Below are 19,615 nucleotides of genomic sequence, written 5' to 3'. Positions count from 1 at the left end.
GCACGGTCTCCCTACTCCAAAAGGCCTTGTCGCAGTACGGATTCACTATAACCAGAGTACCTCTGTCTACTCTATCCTTATCTTATGGATGCACTTAAGACTGTATCCTTCCTCGATTCCCTAAGGGACTTCCTAAGTGGGATTGTATGATCGCCCTGTTGTGCCGTTCTTATGGTGACTTTTAATCTTTTTCCCCACTCTCACACCGCTCTATGCCAGTCTCTTCTCCATCCTCATGTGTCTCTCCCTCTATACATGCCGCTTCCCGGTCTTATCACACTTTCCCTTCTCCTGTCTGTAAACTCCTGCTCCCTCTGTTCTTACCCCCTTCCCTCTAGATCTCATTCATCCCCATACTACCCCTGCCTCACTTCCCTTCTTTTCCTATTTGCCTCTACACAGCACTCCCTTCCAAATTCCACTCCCCTTAACTATCCTGATCTAACTTCTATACACTATTTGCTATTGTATTGAACCTTTCCTGACTATTGGAGGTAAGTGAAACCTTTTTTGCTATACTTACCTTGCTAAGGTTTTTGTCTTCATCCCCTCTACCTCTCCTTCACCTCCTCCCCTTCTCTCATGTGTTACCACTAGCATGTACCGAATGTTTCACGACCTTTTAAGAATCTTTTTCTTTTTATTTTGTGCCATGTTCCACTTCCCTACTCCTCCCCCCTTTTGTCTTGATGCGCCTCGAAACACAATTGTTGGTGTATAGGGCGCATTATAAATAACCAATAAATAAAGACAATCTGCTCTGGGGGCACTGATCAGTCCCTATGGCTATGAGAGAATTATAGTATGGAGAACAAAGTACTGTTTGTTTTTACCTGCACACCTTCTTAAGATGGACTTCCAGAATCAGCCCTGTGGGGAGTATTTTGGGAGGCCAGCCTATTGTGGTGAACAGGGAAGACACTGAGGTTGGGCAAATCCATTCAAGGTAATGTAGCATAGCGGCAAGAGTAAGTCTCAGGAAGGGTGCGAGATTGGTTTAAGGCTACAGTGAGTCCATACGGAGCATCACCAATAATTCTAGTTAGACATTTAAGTATAAAAATAGACCATAGTTTATTAGACCTTTTAAAATCTATACTAATCAAGTAAAACCTTTCGTCAAATATTGTCACACCAACACCTATAAACCAATATATACATTCACCCTCAGGAGAAAACGAATAGCATTTTGTTGAGTGACCAGTGTAGTCCAGGCAAGCACTCGTATGCATTTAGAAATAGAAAGAACACTTCAGTGTAATCGTAAGCTTCCCTATCACTTATAAATTCCAACATTAAGATGCTTTAGGGCCTTGTGCACAATAGTCATCAGCTCCAAGGTAGATACTTTTCAGGTAAGTTTATAAAGTGAGTGGCAGTGGTTATTATCAGAAGGTTAAAGTTCAGATAAGTAGAATTACTCAATCCCAGTCTTTAGGATAGTGTTAGGAAGAGATCATTGACCAGGCCTCCACTGACCAAAGTCGGGGCAGAGTGATTTAGGGACAGGATTTTGCACCAATTTACCCCTATGGCGAACAGTCACAATTGGGTCAACTTTGGCAACCTGACTCTCCCAGAGACTACTGCTCGTGTTTCGGATTCCATTGGGGACACAACCTTCTGTGAATGGTCCTGTTGAGGAAGGCCTTGAGGACCAGGGGGCAGAGGGCTCTTTCAGATGCAGTGCTTAGGCATCTGTTCCAGACAGCTTGCAGTAGAACAACCAAATGAGGAAAGATGAAGACTCTTCCTCCGGCCACCTCCAGGGATTAAGAGTGTTGATTAACACGGTGAGTCTCCACGGTCAGGCGGCGGCATGGGATCTTCAGGGGACGAACACAGGATCAGGCCTAGCACAGCTTCTGTTCATGCAAGAAGGCTGAAACTGCAAGAGTGAGGCTTCTTGTCCTATAAGCTGAAGATTCTCCAAGTTCTAAAAATGCACTGAGAACAGTGACTGCTACAGCGAGTGTTAGGGAGATGTATCATTTTTATGCTTCATACCCTCTCCTAGTGAGACCCCCAGCACTTTTTGCTGGACTTCTGGACCTTTTCCTTAAATCCTCAGAGTGGAGCTTTTTCCACTCATTCGTTCTTGTGGGCTCTGTCTTTTGAAATTCTATTCTTTGTATTTTTCCTGTCTTATGTGTTAGAGTTTTCCTAAAGTCCCACCTGAAGGTAAGACTTTAGTAAGCTATCCCAATGGTCTGTAGATCCCCAACTCTTACTATCAGTCTGTACTACTGCTGGAACCTTGGTAGTGTGGAAGGTCAGTCGGGCATATCTTAAGCGGAAGAAGTAAGCTGTAGGTAAGTACACTGAACCTAGTTAGTAATACAATTCCAAAAAACACTTGCACATAAATGTATATTAAAATATATATTTATTTTTACACAATCCCCTTTTAATCACTTAGTACATAAAATCAAAACACTTATGAATACTTTAGGATACTTTTCAAAAGCCACTGCTTAGTTTGTAGTTGCTTGCGGTTACATTTGTTACAGCTTTTTACAGTAATGATAGTGTTATTGTATCGGTAATAACACGCACTCACAAAGATTTTTATGAAATACGGTAGACATTTACTCTGCATACACATACAAGATAGTGACTTTTGGGAAGGAAAACAGTTGGCTAGTGTTATACTAGCATGCTTCAGGAGGCAGTTTCTACGCACAGCAAGTCTTTTAAAGTTCAGAATGCAACCCTAGCTAAAAGGCAGTTCAGAGAGGCTCAAAGTCTTGTAAAGCAATAGAAGTCAAACGTTCCTGTGGATTCTTTCTAGTCTCTAGGAAGGAAGATGCAAGAAGGCTAAACCAATGTTGGAGACCCTGTTAAAGGACTCTCTAAAGGGACACAAGCAGCCGCTTGAGTCGGAGGTTGTCAGAGCACTCTGGTCCTAGGCGCATGAGCGACGCAGTACCAACCACCCCCACTATGGTCGTGGAGCCTGCAAGTCGAAGCTTACGCAGGCTACCCGGACCAGAGCAGGGAAGGAGGGTTAAGGTCTCGTTGATTGGATAGGTTGGGGGTTTTTAGGGAAACCGGATTGAGGATTGGGTAGCGGTTGTGGATAGGACGGGGAATTATAGGGGAAAGGGTTGATTGTTGCACACTTTTAGATTGTACTTGGTACCAAGTAGTTATTTGCACACCACCTCCACATAGTCAGACTTAGGGCCCCTCACTGATTAATCTAACGTACAAGTCTAAGCCATGCACCTAATTCTGTCCACAACTAATTAGCATTTTTCAGCATGCACACTTAGCTCTAGTTTTCAGTGTCCTGTCCATGATGAAGCCGTCAAGTCTTGTGGCAGGTCCGTAATGTTCAGTGCTGGTCCAAGAAGCTAAAAGAAATAACACGAGTTAGGGTTTTGCCTCTGCATTCCCATAACCTTCTCATTCATTCGTCACACACACAAACACACAACATTCCTTGCTGCCACCCGAGCTCTAATCACGGGCTTTTGAGTGTGCCAAGGTTCGCCACTCTTCTGAGGCTTTTCCACTTGTTCCCAATGTGGAAAAAATGCCAGTGTTAACTTCCACAGGGGTCTTCCTTCAGACCGCCGCGGTAACTTTTGCCCATGTGTTTTCGCCTCCCGTGCGCCTAGTTTTCCCTGGTTCCAGGAGGCGGGAACACACGTACTAGCGTTTCGTACGCTTCACTTCCCCACTACGAATTCAAGCGCGGATTAGCGACGCGCCTAGGAAACACGCCCACTTATCTTTCCAGTAGGCGCAGGGGCTAGGAATGGGCGGGCTAAAGCCCCCTGCGCTTCTCCCCCGATCCCTCTGATCCCCAAGATGGGTTTAAAGACTTATCTTGCGGGAGCGAGGGGCCGAACTGCTTCTCCGGCGGGGCGGGGCCCCTCGCGAATGATTCAGGAGGAGCTGGGCTCTGCACGTCCTCTCCTTCCGAAGTCTCAAGCGCAAGCCTCGGGGCTTGCGCATGCGCGTTGATGTGCCACACCCTGCTGGACTCCTGATTGGCCCGTGGCGCCCCCGAGCATGCTGGGAGTTGTAGGCAGGAGACTGCTTCTGCTGGGAGCTGTAGTTTTTGAAGGCTGCTTTTCTGCAGAAGGGGCACAGCAACTGGACCCAACTCGTACACTCATCACAGCCCCCACCATGCCCCTCTGCACCCCTTGTCTTGGTCTGGTCTTGGCTTTGGCCCTGACAGAGGTAAGACGGGGTTTGCCCTGGACACCTCTACGTGCACTCTTAATACTCTGAAATGACTTTCTGGAATAAGGTAAGCAATACTTTTTCCCCACAGTACCTTAGGTTAGAAGAACATTTTCATGCTGGCTGCTCCACGATGTTGCAGCTCTGGACCCGACCTCCGGATTCCTTGGTCTGATGACAAAAGGTAGGACAATGGACTGGATCTCTCAGTAGCCGTCTCAAGGGAGGACCTCTGGCACGACTTTCAGCAACTTCTCTGGTCACTCTGCGGTTTTGGCACCTTTTCTACACCAACAACAAAGGACGTGATTCGCCCGTTCAATCGTCTTTGCTTCTCACAGCCCCACACTCTGCTGAGGGGGTCTGCGTGAGTTCTATCGGACTTCTGGAGTGTCCTTGAGGGCTCAGCAAAGATTTGTATGAGTTTAGCCTTTCCATGGTGGTGCACTCAGAATGGGCAGCAGGTCTCCTGGTATTAGGGTTTCTCGGATCTGGAAACTCACAGAACCTCAGGAGATGGCTCAAAACAAAGTTTGGCTTCAGACTGGTTGTACCCACCAGTCAAAGGGAAGGAGTCCTGTTGGGTGTTCCTCTGTCGCACAAAAAATGAGGTCAGGACAGCAGTGGTCTCTTCAGTATTGCAAAGGGTATGCAGGCGTCTCTGGTAGTCTTCTTTGGTTACTTCTGCTTCCAGTGGTCAACTTGCTTTTCACTCCAGGAGCCTCACCTTTCATACAGTTCTAGCCCTCACTCCTCTGCAATCTTCCTCAGCAGTTTACAGAAAGGGGCGTTTGGCTGTCCAATCAGGAAAGCCAGACCCCCAGTGGGAGCTGGTCCTGTTCAGGCACTCTGGCAGACAATGGACAGGGGGTGGAAAACTCCTTCCCAACTTCCTGCCTGCCCAGACACTCTGGAGCCTAGGCTGGGACACCCAAGGGTTCACGCCAACTGCAAAATACACAGATTGGTAGAAGAGCTGACAAAAGAACAACCACGCTAATAGTAGTAAAAAAAGAAGGGAGCCCCCGAGTTAGTACTTGTAAGCCCTTATTATGATTAACCGGGGCTGTGGACATAGCCTGCATTAGAATAATCACACAATAGTTGATGGGACATGTCCAAGGCCATCAGCCATAACTAGAAGATTATCTATGTGACATAAGTCACAGGAGCAGAGACGAGGGGGATACTAAGTATCCCTTTGGCACTCCACATAAGGTGGTGTGTGCCAATCTTTACTATTGCAGCACACCTGATTGGACAACTAGTGGTTCTTTGAATCGTGCAGATCTGTTCCATTGGTGGTCTTGGACTTGCTCCTTGGCTGGATTTTGGATAAGAGGAATCCTGCAGCCATTTGGAGCCAAGAATCCCTCTTAGACTAACGGCTGACTGAAGATCCGAAGAAGACTCATGAAGAGGCCTGGCATCCTGTCCTGCATCTGGCCTGGTATTAGACTACCTGATCTCCGAAGACCCTGAGTGGTGCTTCAGCCCTTTGACTAGTGGGACCAACTAGTCTTGACGCCTTCTCAAGGATGCAGCCACCCTGAGCCTTTAGAAGTGTCCCTGGACCAACCAGTGGACTGACCAGCTCTCTTGTGTGGGCTACCTCGCCAGAAGCATCTCCATCCTGCGGTTGTACCCAGATCATTGGTGGTCACCAGCTTGTGGTACAGGTTGCCTTGCCTGCAAATTTCACCGTTCCATCCTCAAGGTACTCTGTCCTAGAGAAGCTTCTTCGATTGCGATTGGATTGAACGCCTGCCGTCATCTCTGTGCGGTTGCCGTTGCTGGAACTCTTTCCTTGTACCGTCCCTCCCCCCTTTAGACCCAACAAGTCATCTGGGAAAATCTGAGTCAGGGGGAAAAGTTAATGCAAAGGATTTGTCTCCCCTGTTCTCCATAGAATAACATTGGAAACTAGTCCTTTGGATCTTAACATTCCATTCCACTGCGGTTGTCGAACCTGGGTAGTATATACTGAAAGATAAACACGCAATTTACAACTATTACTATTGTTGAATATCAACTTTGAATCCATCACAACACTTACCTGCTACAGATACATTCTGGGCAGAAGCATTGTGACTTCTGTGACTTTTTGAACACAAGGCCCAATTCTCCTTCGGGACTGGACTGCTACCTCTGGTTTGCAATTATTCGAAAGACATTCTTGCCTAGCACTCCTACACATGCCTTTGACACTTAAGGGTGGAGGAGATGATTACTGCTGCACATTCCCTACGTTAGCACTTGAAGTGAATAGTGAAAAGAGGGCCAAGAGAGCACTGAAGGCAAGAGAGGAATACAGGGTGATCTGTGCTTTCATTGAAGAGGGCAATTAAATAGCCAACGTTGCTACACAAGTGTTAATTTGATTAGGAAACCTACAGAATTGCATAACAAATTACCATGCAACGCTGCTTATTTTACGACTTGAGCTCTACCCGTGTTCCCTCAAGTTCCCCTAGCTCCACCCAATGGACATCAGAAAAATTTGACAAGGAAGGTCATGCTTTGTAGACTACTTCGTCCGCCACCCTGATCAACTTTCAAACCTTCAAGGGCACCTTCAAGGGGGAGGCAGCTAAAGACCAACCTGCTGCTAAAAAACAAGATTAGACACCGTCCAGCCCAGCACCTCGCAGGAAACTTCTCAGGACCTCTATTATAGTGACACTTCAGGCTCGCAGGATCCTGGCTCACAAGGGGATCAATACGACCAGGACCAGTATTTTGATGACTATGACGTCTACATCGTACAATCTCCGGACCATCATGACAATTCCGTGGCTGACTCCCGTGTGGATAATCAGCTACAGTACAACAAGCTCCTCCTGAAAGCTGCCGAACATTTTAAAATTGATTCACAAGAGGCACAGGTGGATAAAGACTTTGTAGAAGACATCCTTGCGGATAGAAAGACTGTTGCACAGTGTTTACCCCTCCTCCAGTCTATTCGGAGGGGCATTCGGCTTTCTCTACTCGTCCCCAAACTTGCAAGGGCAGTAAACACCCGTATTGAAAACATTTTCATGCCAGCCCCCTCCGACCCATTATACATCGGGGGTCAACTGAAGCCTGACTCTTGTTGTTACCACCACAAGAAAGAGAGCAGGAATGCCCTTAACATCTGCTGAAGCTGCTCCTGATAAGGAGAGCCAAAGAATGTATACACTGGGCAGGAATGTAGTTTCGTCAGCTGCATACCAGGTAAGAATCGCAAATAACACTCTTGGCAAGTTGCAACTGGTGGGACGATCTGCTACAACACGTTGAAACCTTCCCAGAGCCTTTTAAACCACGGCTCTTGAGCACAGTGGCTGAGGGTAAGCAGGTCGCCAACTGCATCTTGAAAAATAACCTGGATGCAGCAGATAATGCAGGCCGTGTAATAGCAGACGGCACTGTTGTTAAACTCCATGCCTGGTTAATACAATCCGGGTTTAAACTGTAAACTCAAGCCACCCTACTTATTATGCCAATTGAGCCAAATGCTTTATTTGGGAAAGTGGTCGAGGACGCACTTAAAATTGCTAAAGAAGAGTATGACACCCATAAGTCCCTAGGACAATGGACTAACAAGGCCTTCGTTCAAAGAGGCACATTCAACATGTGCCAATTTCAAGGACAACATTATCAACGCTCTAGCTATAATCAGGGTGGACAAACTTCATCTTAGGTTTTCTCGCAGGGGCTGTTCTCTACTGAACATTTTCACAGTGGCCACAGGAGGTCTGGGAGAGACAGAGCTTCCTCAACCAGAGGCTCCACCCCCCAAAGCAATGACAACACGCTCCAGGTCCCCTCCCATGGCCCACTAGTAGGTGGTCGCATTTCTCAATTTACCCATGCATGGGACGGGATCACGTCCGACAAGTTGGTACGATCCACCATGGTGAGGGGCTATTCTATGGAACTTGTATAGGGACCATCCAACCACCCGCCAACACAGAGACAAACCATGCAGGAAGAACAATGCATTCTGCTAGAAGAGGTCAAAGCACTGCTGGAAAAGGACGCTATAGAAATCGTCCTGGCAAACAAGGATATCTATTCAGCATACTTCCTTATGTCAAAGAAAGACCTTGCAATGCGCCCTGTCCTAGACTTGCGTGCTGCAAATACATATATGTCAAGTCACAAAAGTTCTGCATGACAACACTACAAGAAGTAATTCCCCCTGCTAAAATAAGGGGACTACATGGCAACATTGTATATGAAAGATTAATACTTTCATATTTCAGTGTTCCCTGCACACAGAAAATTCCTGAGCATAGCCTCAGCTCCAAGCGTATTCACCAAGGTATTTGCGGTAGTGGTGCGGCAATTGCGCAGAGAATCAATCCCAGTGTACCTTTAGCTGGACGACTGATAACGGAGGAATCCCCTTGTCAGGCAAGATTGTGTGCAGTACCCTTTGGGAGACTAATGCAACCTTGACCTCCTGGTAATAGGAACCCAACCTTTGGTAGAAGTCTGTACTACACAGGTTGGTAGTGTGGCTGAGCAGCCAGGCTTATCTCAAGAGGGGTCAATGTGGTAGATAGCTCAGGACTGCAGCAGGGCTTCACCGGGACGGTGTAGTTGCAGCAGCCGTCTTCTCCGCTTCTCTTCGGTTCCTTGTAGTTCCAGTGGCGACTCTGACTTCCAGCCTAAGAGTCCTGCCTTTTATGCAAAAATCCCCCATTCACACAGCCTGGCTGTCAATCACGCAGCAGGGTGGTTTTCCAGCCCAGACAACCACCTCAGCCAATTATGGCAAAGTGCGACTTGGGTTTCCTAGGATACTCTGTGCAGGGGTTTACTACACCCCTCCCTCACATTCAGCCCACGTAGAGACCCTGGCGCCCAGAGGAGGGCTTTTTGGCAGAAGCCCGCCAAAAGACGGTGAACAAAGAAGGCAAACCTGGTTTGCCGCGCAAAGTGAAACACGAGAAGGACTTTTAACAAAAAGAAATGGCGAATAAACCCGATCTGAGCCAAAGGAAAAAGTATTTGGTCAAGCGGGTTTATGTTCGAGGCTATTATAATAGCCTAAAACAATACCACGTTTATATAGTATAATCGCGGTAGAAAAGTTAGGGTAGATACCACTGCCACCAGCCAAGTCTAAATGTTAAAAGAGCAAAACAATGCTCCAGGAGGGACAGATAAAAAGGGCTAAGGATTAACCCTTTCCAATACTCCATGTATGATGGGGTTTACTGGATCTGTGGTTATTTGACTATGTAAAGTTAATGGCAACTTTACCCTTTTCTGGGGGGACAGTAGTCAGCCTCAGAAACGGAGTCGGTGGGAAGTCTCAAAGACAATCCTGTGTCACTGCACTAAAGGTGCTGTGTAACACACAAGAGTGGGGCTACTGAAGTGGTGTGCTCCAAAGTCCACAATCACAAGAACAGATGAGATACACATGGCAAAACACAGGTAAGAGTGGGGGAAAAGCTCACACTCTTACCAAGTGGAAAAAAGTAAACTCCAGAAATCCAGCAAAGCTGCTGAAGGACTCACTAGATAAGGGACATTGGCCATTGAATGAGAATTCTCCCTAACAATGGCCCTCCCCCATGAGCTCCGTTTGTGCCCCCCCTTCAGGAATGAGATCCAATAGCCTAATCGCTATCAAAAATGGTATTAAGCGGGCTTGGAAAGAGCGGGTCAAATCAGAGTTTGGAGCAAGGGGTTTGTGAGGGGAGTTGGTTATGTGGGAAATAGTTATATTGGTCATGCCACATTGTGCACCGAAGCGGTCGTAATGTTGATGTTGACACTTCAAAACGCACGTCTTTGAAATGCTTAATAAAAACATTTGGAAAAAAAGTTAGCACAAGTCTAGGTGAGCTGAAGCACTTCTTGTAGGTAAATAAAAAGTCTTGCACAATGTTTTAGAAGTCTTTGTAGAAAAAGTAGAATCGATGTAGGGCCACAAGCTGTTAGGCTTGTGTAGTGCAAAGGTGCAAGAAACTCTGCAAAGGCAACCTAGACTAGTCTCAACTGAGAACAAGTAAGGCTACACAACAAGAGGTAAGTACCCTCAGTTTTACAGTACCTTTGGTTAGAAGAAATGGTTCCAGCTGGCTTCTGTTCCTGTGCAGATCCTGTTGTTCCTGGGCCTCAGTTGTGGGGACAAAGGGAGGACGCCTGGGGACTCCTGCATGACAATGGGAAGGTCGGCGGCAGCAATGGGCAAACTTCAATTCAGCGGCACTCTGTTGAGGTGGCTCAGGCTTGGTCAGTCCTGCTTCCTGGGAGTCGGAGGATCTTCCTGAAGCTCGGGTTCGACTTAAAAGCGATGCACTCAATCTGGTGTTCCTTTTCCTGGCACTTCGGTTCCAGCAGCAGCATTGGAAGTACACCTCAACAGAGTGCTGGACCCCAGATGCAAGGAAAGTCCAGAGTGGCATCTGAGGACCTGTAGTGGTGCTATTTGCTGAGACTCGAGGTGCTGAAACAGCGAAGTGCTGCTGAATTGAAGTTTGTCCTTTGCTGCTGCTGACCGTCCCATTGTCGTGCAGGAGTCCCCAGAAGTCCTCCCTCTTGTCCCTACGACTGAGGTACAGGAACAGGATCTGCAGAGCTGCACACGATCAGAAGCCAGCTGGAACCATTTTTTCTAACCAAAGGCACTGTACAGTCTAAGAGAACTTACCTCTTGTTGTGTTGCCTTACTTGTTCTCCGTTGAGACTTGTCTTGGTTTCGTCTGTAGAGTTTCTTTCATCTTCTACCCCTCACAAGCCTAACCGCTTGTGGCCCTACATTGATTCTACTTTTTCTTCAAAGACTTCTAAAATATTATGCAAGACTTTTTTTTTTCTTACCTGCAAGAAGTGCTTCAGCTCACCTAGACTTTTCCCCAATTGACATTGGCTGGCCTGGCTCCCTGAATGACTTCTTCCCTCTGACATTGTGCTTTACCTTTCCTTCCAGGAAGAGCTAACTTACTTTGCATTGGGGGTTCAAAAGTACTTACCTGCTTCAGAATATTTGTGTGATCTCTGTCTTATTCTAATAAACCTTTTCTTTGACACTCATCTCAGTATTGCTCTAAATGTACCAGTGATATATTAATGTCCACAGTGTCCTAGCTATTGAAGTCACCTGATGGTGTAGGAAGTGTCTGTGAGCCATCCCAAATTTGCTGATTTAGAGACACTAGGTGTATTTTGGAGTGGATATGAGTGTTTATACATTGCCCCTTCTGAAGAAGGCTTATTCAAACTGACTGTTAAATTAATAATTGTTTAATCCAGAAACGAGTGTAACAGTTTAATTTAATACTTGTCACTGTGAATCTCTGTGTAAAAACCCTACTGCTCAAAATGACCCCTCTTGAGATAAGTCTGGCTGCTCAACCACACAACCAACAGACTTATACCAAAGTTTGGGCTCCTATTGCCAGGAGGTTAAGGTTGTTGTAGTGCACTCTAAGGGTACTGTACCAAATCTTTCCTAACAGCACTCCAGCAGAACATGTTCCTAGTCTCTCAGCATGTTCCAGGGGAACTCAATGTTCTGGCAGACAATCTAAGCAGAAATCCTCTACCCGAGTACCATGAGTGGCAACTCAACAGAGGGATTCTAGGCAAAGTCTTCTCCACCTGGGGTTATCCCCCTTTACACCTGTTCGCCACAAACCTAAACGCACAATGCCCAGACTATGCACCCAGGTTTCCCCAACCAAGATCCAAGTGAATTGCCCCTTCGATGAGCTGATCTGGGAAATTTGCTTATGCTTTTCCACCAACACCACTCCTGAGTAGCATAGTGCACAAAATGCACCAGGAACAAGCTACTCTAATCCTGGTTGCTCCTATGTGGGCGAGACAACCTTGGTTTCCACATCTGCTCAAACTGGCGATGTGCGAACCGATCAAACTCCTGTGCCCCTACAATATGCTATCCCAGCACGGGGATGGAGGGGCATCCTTCCACCTACATCCTCAGTCTATGAACTTGACAGCCTGGCCCCAGTCTTGAAGTCATATAGTTTGGACACTTAAAATGACCTCAAAGGAAGGTGTATGGATATATTCAAGGAGGCACGCAAACCCAACACCAGGCAATGGTATTTCAACAAATGGAAAAGATTTGTAATATGGTGCCAATCAAGAAATGCGTATCCTATTGAATGAACCCTCACACTTTATTCACTACATGCTCCACTTAGACTCTGTCCTAGCATTTAACTCCATCAAAGTTCACTTAGTGGCTCTGTCCGCATACACCACGTCACAAAACGGTGTGTCCTGGTGGAAAGTCCCTGTTAAGAGACTTTACCCTCCCATTTTTAACTCTCCTCCAGCTTGGGATCTTAATGTTGTGCTCTCGAAGCTCATGGGTCCACCCTTCGATCCTATGCACAAATCCAGCCTCAAACACCTAACATGCAAAACAGCTTTCCTAATAGCCATCACTTCAATAAGACGGTCTAGTGAGCTACAAGCATTGTCAGTGCAAGACCCTTTCTTTTTTATCCAAAAGGACACTTGGAACACACCCTAGGTTTTCACCTAAATTCATATCCAAGTTCCATGTTAACCAATCCATTGAACTAACGCTTTCTTTCAAAATCCTTCCAAATCAGCTGAGAAACCTCCATACACTGGATGTAAGGAGGGCAGTTTTGTACTATGTAAACAAGACAAAACCGCTAGGAAAAACAGATAAGCTGTCTCCATAGCACCTGGCATGGAGGGTGATTACATTTCAAAGAACGCCATCTCCAAATGGATAGTTAATAGAAGAGCTGTAGGCACTTAACTATCAAAGAAAACCCTGCCTTTCACGCCAAGAGCTCACTCTACTAGAGGCACAGAAGCATCTCTGGCATTTATTGCAAACATCCCTCTAGAAGCAATTTGCAAAGCAGCTTCATGGAGTTCCATACATACCTTTACGGAGCATTACTACATTGATACACGTTCTAAAGCCGATTCACAGGTGTTAGGGAGAATTCTCTTTTTGGGCTGAATTTCCTAACCTAGTGAGTCCCCCAGCAGCTTTGCTGGATTTCTGGAGTTTGTTTTTTTCTCCTGCCAAGAGCGAGACTCTTTTTCTCCCACTCTTGGACATGATTTATGATGTTCCTTTGACTGTTAATGTTTTATGGGCTATGGGGTCTTTTACTCCATAGGGTCTCATGTGTTTTTACTATGTGTGTTACACAGCACCCTCAGTGCAGTGACACAGGGGTATCATAGTGACACCCCACCATAGACTCCATACCCTGGGTCTGACTACTGTCTCCTAGGGCATGTAAAGTCACAATTGGCTTTACTAGTCCCAAATTATGAACAGAAACCAGTACAAACCATCATATTGTGGATGTACTGGTCGGGGCAATTCGATTGCCCCGGGGTCTGTTAGTCGAGGGGGCACGTCTCCATCCCCCCGGATCGAGTTTTGGCTGGTGGCAGTGGATACAACTATTTATATTCGACCGCGAATATATCCCTATGGGATTTTCCCATTGTTCGAGGCTACCAACTTTAACTATTTAATTCTCGTAGCCTCAAACATATCGCCGGTTTGTTTATTTAATATTAATTTGCCGGTTGGTATTTTTTGCCAGGACTCGGTTCTAAAATGGTGTTTGTGTTCTCTTCTGTGACTCCAACCCGAGCCCTTTGTTCCACTTTTGGCAGGCTTCTCCACAGAAGCCTCCAAAAGTGATGCCACTCTGTCAGGGTACCACAGGGGGTGTGTGAGAGGGGGTTTAGGCACCCTGGACTGAGTTACCTTGGTAACTCAAGTCACACTCTTGTGTGATTGGCCCAAGGCCGGCTCACCACTTAGCATGTTTGATTGACAGCTAGGCTGAGTGAATGGGGGTGTGCTGCATAAAAGCAGGGCTTTGGGGACTGGAACTTCAGAAGTAGCCACAGTACCTGAGAATCCGACGAGGGAGAAGCTGAGCCGACCTGCCACAACGACACCACCGGTGGAGCCCTGCGGAACCGACTCACCACTTCCCGACGACCGAGATCTCCCTGCTGGAGAGTCTTCTTCCCCTGACTGGTGGGCACAACCAGTTTACCTTCTTTTCCCCGCATCCCAGGACGTCTTGTGGTCGAATTTCCCGTGCTAAGCACCCCGGCAACCGGATAGCCACTGCCCACTGGACCGCGAACCAAAGGACCGCGCCTTTTAACTGAGAGCTCCGCGGCTGGTTTCTTCCCTGGCAGTGCAACGGACTCCTGTCTTCCTCCCCGACGAGATCCTCTTCCCCCGGACAAAGCACCGACTTGCATCCGCTGCCAGGAACAACTGCCCCCGCTGGAGTATTCTCACCACTTTAAGGTACCGTGTCTGCCAGACCTCCCTTTCTAAAGATTGCTACAAGGTAATAATAATCCCTTAACCTTCTGGACTGGGCTGGCCGCCTTGACCATCTAACTGGTCCCCCTTTCTTTTGGTCCAACTCTTTCTGAACCTTTTCGAGACTTTTGTGCACTTTTTAACCGTGTGACCTTGGACACATTTCATTCTGATCCTCTTAAAGTGGATCCGGCTTTCTGAACTCTAACTTCAGGGTTTGACTCTGCCTTTCTCTCTTGCTGTGTTCTTGTGAAAGTGTTGGGATCTGTTTCAATTTATATCCTGCTTTTCTCTCCCTTTTAAAACAAATTATTAGAGTGCCATCTGCGTTAAGCGCTCACTGCTGTCTGGCAATAAGTGGAGCTTTACTAAAGACTTGTCTAATATTCTTTTAAGGGAGTGTATATCTTTTAGTGACCGTGTTTTTGAACTGCTTAATATTAGTGCCTGTGTGTTTTATTAGATGTGGTTTTAAATAAATAATTATATCTCTTTTACACCAAGCTCTGGTCAGTGTTTGCTTGTTCTACTATGTTCTTTTGACCTATTGTGAATACTCTGTATACTGCCTAACTCTTCTTGAGGGAAGTCTGACTGCTCAGCCACAGCTACCAAGTGAATCTGTGTGGTACAGACTGCTACCAAGTGGGCTTACTGCCAAACACCTGTAGTCTTAAATCTTTTGCAGTGGTCCCAGAGGGAACTGCACAGGTTTCTGCCTAACAGGTGCGACAAGCAGTGCTAAAACATTTTTTTGCTGACGTACCTGCTCACAACCCACCTCCTTCCCCAAATACTGCTTGCTAGTCTATGCATAGCATGTGATCTAAGCAGATCCACAAGTCTCAGAAGGGATACATTACTCACTGTAATCGTATTTCTGATGCGTGTATCTGCTTCGATTCATATGCGCCCACCCTTCCTCCCCTCTTGGAGTAGGTGTACAGATCTCTTTCTGGCTTTATCACTTCTCATCTGCTTTATTACATCTGTACTCACGCTACACTGCATGCAACCTCATGTCAGAAACAAAACAATCTGAGGGACTTTGACGGGTGAAGGACCATAAATACAGTGGACGTCATAGTAGGGATAGTATTACTGACATTCCCTATTGATGTCCTTTTTCAAGTTTCGAAAACAAAAAATGTAATAACTCAGCGACTACCACTAGATGTCGGCCTATGCATAGCATGTGAATCTAAGCAGATACAGGCATCAGAAATACAATTACAGTGAGTAATGTATCGTATAATATATATTTGAGGCTTGTGGATTTGCTTAGATCACATGCTCTGCATAGTCAGACATCTAGTTGTAGTCAGAGTATTACAAGATTTGTTTTTTCGAAACTAAAGCGGACGTCAACAGGGTGTGTTGGTAATGTTATGTTAACTATATTTATCAAGCGCACGTACACCCAAGGGCATCTTGGCGCTAAAGAGGTGGTGAGAGGTGAATTCCAAGCTGCTGGTATTAAAAAAGCAGAGTCTTAAATTTCCGCCGTAAAGTAAAGTGATCAGTAATCTCCCGTAAGGGCAGAGGCAGATTGTTCCATGCTTTAGCGGCGGCAACTTAGAAGGCGAGGCCACCTTTGCAGGCTAGCCTAAAGTGGGGCACCACCACCCGCAGGGCGGCTTGTGAGCAGAGGGCGTGAGTAGGCAGGTAGAAGAAACTGGCTTGCAAAAATTCTGCTCTGGCACCATGGAAGGCTCTATGCACATGGACTTAAACATGATACGATGAGCCAGTTCCCTCAACATAGGGGTTATATAGGTACCAAACAGAGGGCGAATGATAGATCTGGCCGCAGCATTTTGAAGCTGTTGCAGCCGCCCAATTAGATAGGTTGAGCCAGATAAAGAGAATTACAGTAGTCCAGAACACACAGGACCAAGGCCGCAACCACCGGGCCCTGGTTTACTGTGGGAATAAATGGAAGTACCTTCCGGAGAATCCAAAGTTTAAAGATTTACACAGCGCACTGACCTGGTCAGTGTGGCGAAGATCCGCACACCGAGATTCCACACAGACAAAACTGGTATAGGAAGAGGGCCGAGGGATGTGGGCCAGAAATCAGCCGTCCAAAACAGTTGAGGAATAGAAGTACCCATAACTAGAACCTTCGTTTTGCTACGGTTTAGTTTCAGCCAGTTCAGCGACATCCATGATCCCAGCTCCTCAAGGTAGCATCTTAGTCGGGACGTCGTTTCAGATTTAGTAAGATGAAGGCGAACCAAGATCTGGGTATTGACCGCATACGAATAGAAGTGTAACTAGTGTGCCGCAATGTGAAGCAGGAGATATCTTATGTAGATATTGAATAAGCTAGGAGAGAGTGCTGATCCCTGAGGAACTCCACATGAAAGGACAACAGGGGCTGAGCTAAAAGGAGGGAGAGAGATTGACTGGGAGCGATCTGCTAGAAAAGCTGTGAACCAGTCAAGGACATGGCAAGAAATCCCTGCCTCAGCGAGCCGGGAAATAAGGAGGGAGTGGTCGACGTTGTCGAAGACAGCCAACAGATCTAATAGCAGAACTGCTCCGACACCACCCTGATCAACCAGACACATAAGGTCATCCATGACTGAATTTAGAACAGACTTGGTGCCTCTGCCTGGCCCAAAGCCAGACAGGAAAGGATCAAGAAAATTGGAGGATTCCAAAAACGTAGAGGGAAGAGGAGATACCAACGCTTCCAGAACTTTCATAAAAAATGGCAGAAGAGAGATGGGACGATAGTTAGCCAACACTTCGGGATCCAATGAAGGCTTCTTAAGCACAGGATTGACCAAGGCATGCTTAAGAGAGCACAGGAATTCTCCCGTCGTAAATGAGATGTTAACGGCTGATGTAATAGAGGGAATGTAGACCAGGAGCTTGCAACAGTAGAGTATAGCAGGAGCCATAACCTTTGTGGCTGACATGGCCTCAGTTTTTATGTTGTCTCAAATGATCGCAATCTTTGTCAGGAAAAGGTGGAGATGAAGTCGCATAGCTCCTGAGAGGGGGGGGACTGCATTTTGTCCCATCTTGGGAGTGGACAGAGTTTGGACTACGTCGAATAGGGCTTGAAGTTTGTCAATAGCCCTTTCCACAGTCTACCCAAAATAGACTTGATTAGCATGTACTATATCAGTGTGATAAGCAGCAAGCATGCTCCGAAAGAGAGATTGAAGTTTGGGAGAGTAGCAAAGGCACCACTTTCTTTCAGCTTGTCTGCAGCAAAGCTTGCGGTTCAGGTGGGCGATTGCGCTGTTTACATAGCTTGAACGGGGCCAATGCGTCCGAAGTATTTAAGAAGGCGGCTTCCAGTGTAGTGAGTGAAGTTTTCCACAGTGCTACAATGAGTTTGTAGCGAGCTAACCAACTCCGATTTGGACACACCGGTCCAACTGCGCTTAAGAATGGCAGGCTTCGTGGCCACAATAGGTAGAGTTGTAAGGGGAATAGAAAAAGGTACCATAAAGTGATCTGACCAAATTGAAGGAATAGGAGTGGAAATATCCACATTTGATGCAAGGTTAAAAATAAAATCTAGTATATTGCCACCATTGTGGGTAGGTGCGTTCACTCCCTGAAGTAGGCCTAGATCAGTCATCAACGCTGTAAAATTGGCAACAGGTTTAGCCGTGACCTGATTCATAGGCAGATTGAAGTCCCCCAAAGTAATTAGGTCAGGGTATTTCACTAGCAGCTCCAGCATTTGTGCTGGGAATTCTGTATAGAATGTGGTCTCTGCCCGAGGGGGCCGATAGACCAGCAGAACAGTAATAGTGACGTGTGAGATATGGAGATGCAGGTTAGAATGCATTCCATTTTAAGAGAGTGCTTCGGGACTAAGCTGGAAACTTTATAGATGTTTTTGTGAATCAGGCCCACCCCACCACCAGGAGGAGGGCCACGCGATCCTCCTGTATTAGTGCATAATTTTGTGGGAGAGGACAATGGCAGGGCCAGATGCGTCTCGAAGCCAAGTTTCAGTAATAAAAACGAGATCAAGCCCCTCAAGGGATAGCAGGTCATATCAGATCATAGCATGAGCGACTAGGCACCGTGAGTTAAGTAAAGCACATTGTAGTATATTGGGTTGAGCAGTTTCCTTCAGGCCAGAGACTGTCACAAAGCCAAACCGCCATCTGGTAGTGTCGGGAGCATGGGAAAGAAGCTCACTATGTTTAGCCCAGCCTAATGAGGATGGGGCCTCCGCGGCATGCTGCCTATTCTGCACGTTCTGTGCACAGATGGGCACAGTCTGGCTTACTTTAAGTGCGCCTTTGGTGCGCTGACGGCGTGCCCGCTGCGTAGACGGCACATAAATGCTGGCATGTGGAGGGAGGGGAGGCTAAACCCGCCCCCTTTGCGCTATGGAAAGAGGACTGCACGTATGGACGGTATCCAAAGGACGTTCAAAGTAAACTGAAGAAGCAGTACAACAATCACTTTGTTAAAAGCAATAAACAGACGTTTCCGGTAGCTATATTCAAATAGTAAGCACGAAGTGGCTTTAAAGTGACTGGCTCCTAGAGCAGCCTCACCTCTCCTGTCCCTAGTGTGACGTGTACTGTACCCATGGTCCTTCCCCCGTCGAGGTGCCCGTTTGTTTCTTTCTGCCATTGTAGTCGGTCACAAGTTGCGGAGCTCCCTTCAGACTGATGCCTTTGAGTTTATTCGTAGACTTCTTTTTGTATTGTCCCCTTGTTGCCGCAGCATCTTTTAACTGCTCGACGACCCTCCGACGGTTCCATCGTTGACAATGCCTGACTCACTCGACCCGACACAGCCTTCACGGGTCTCGGCCCTTACAGTAGTGAGAGCAGGAGGAAGTCTCACACAGCTAATCCATTTAGAGAATGCATATTCTCCCACCCCATTTTCCATTTTGTTGCCAAACTGCCCTTTCCATTTATTCGCGAAAATGCCCTTTTAAATATTGCCCTTCCTGCCATAGGAAGTTCCTGTGGAAGGATATGCACACACTGCAACTACTGTCTCCCTAGAGCCCATCCAGAAAAGCTTTGCAAGTCCTGCAAACCTTTCTGGCTGAAAACCTAGACTGCCAGACCAAGCGCTGGTCCTCCGGTGGCCATAGCG

The 19,615-nt window shown here is 46.7% G+C and overlaps 1 protein-coding gene across 5 annotated transcripts in view; it reads left to right on the top strand.

Moving 5' to 3' along the window:
• PCM1 (pericentriolar material 1) overlaps positions 1-19,615 on the top strand; it is a 2,166,942-nt gene that overhangs the window by 945,354 nt on the left and 1,201,973 nt on the right. The window lies entirely within an intron of this gene.

The sequence above is a fragment of the Ambystoma mexicanum genome, chromosome 6q, assembly GCF_040938575.1.
Source record: "Ambystoma mexicanum isolate Mex_15411 chromosome 6q, UKY_AmexF1_1, whole genome shotgun sequence".
NCBI classification, from domain to species: Eukaryota; Metazoa; Chordata; class Amphibia; order Caudata; family Ambystomatidae; genus Ambystoma; species Ambystoma mexicanum.
The sequence above is the reverse complement of the archived record's forward strand: the minus strand, read 5'-3'. Positions and strand labels throughout refer to the sequence as shown.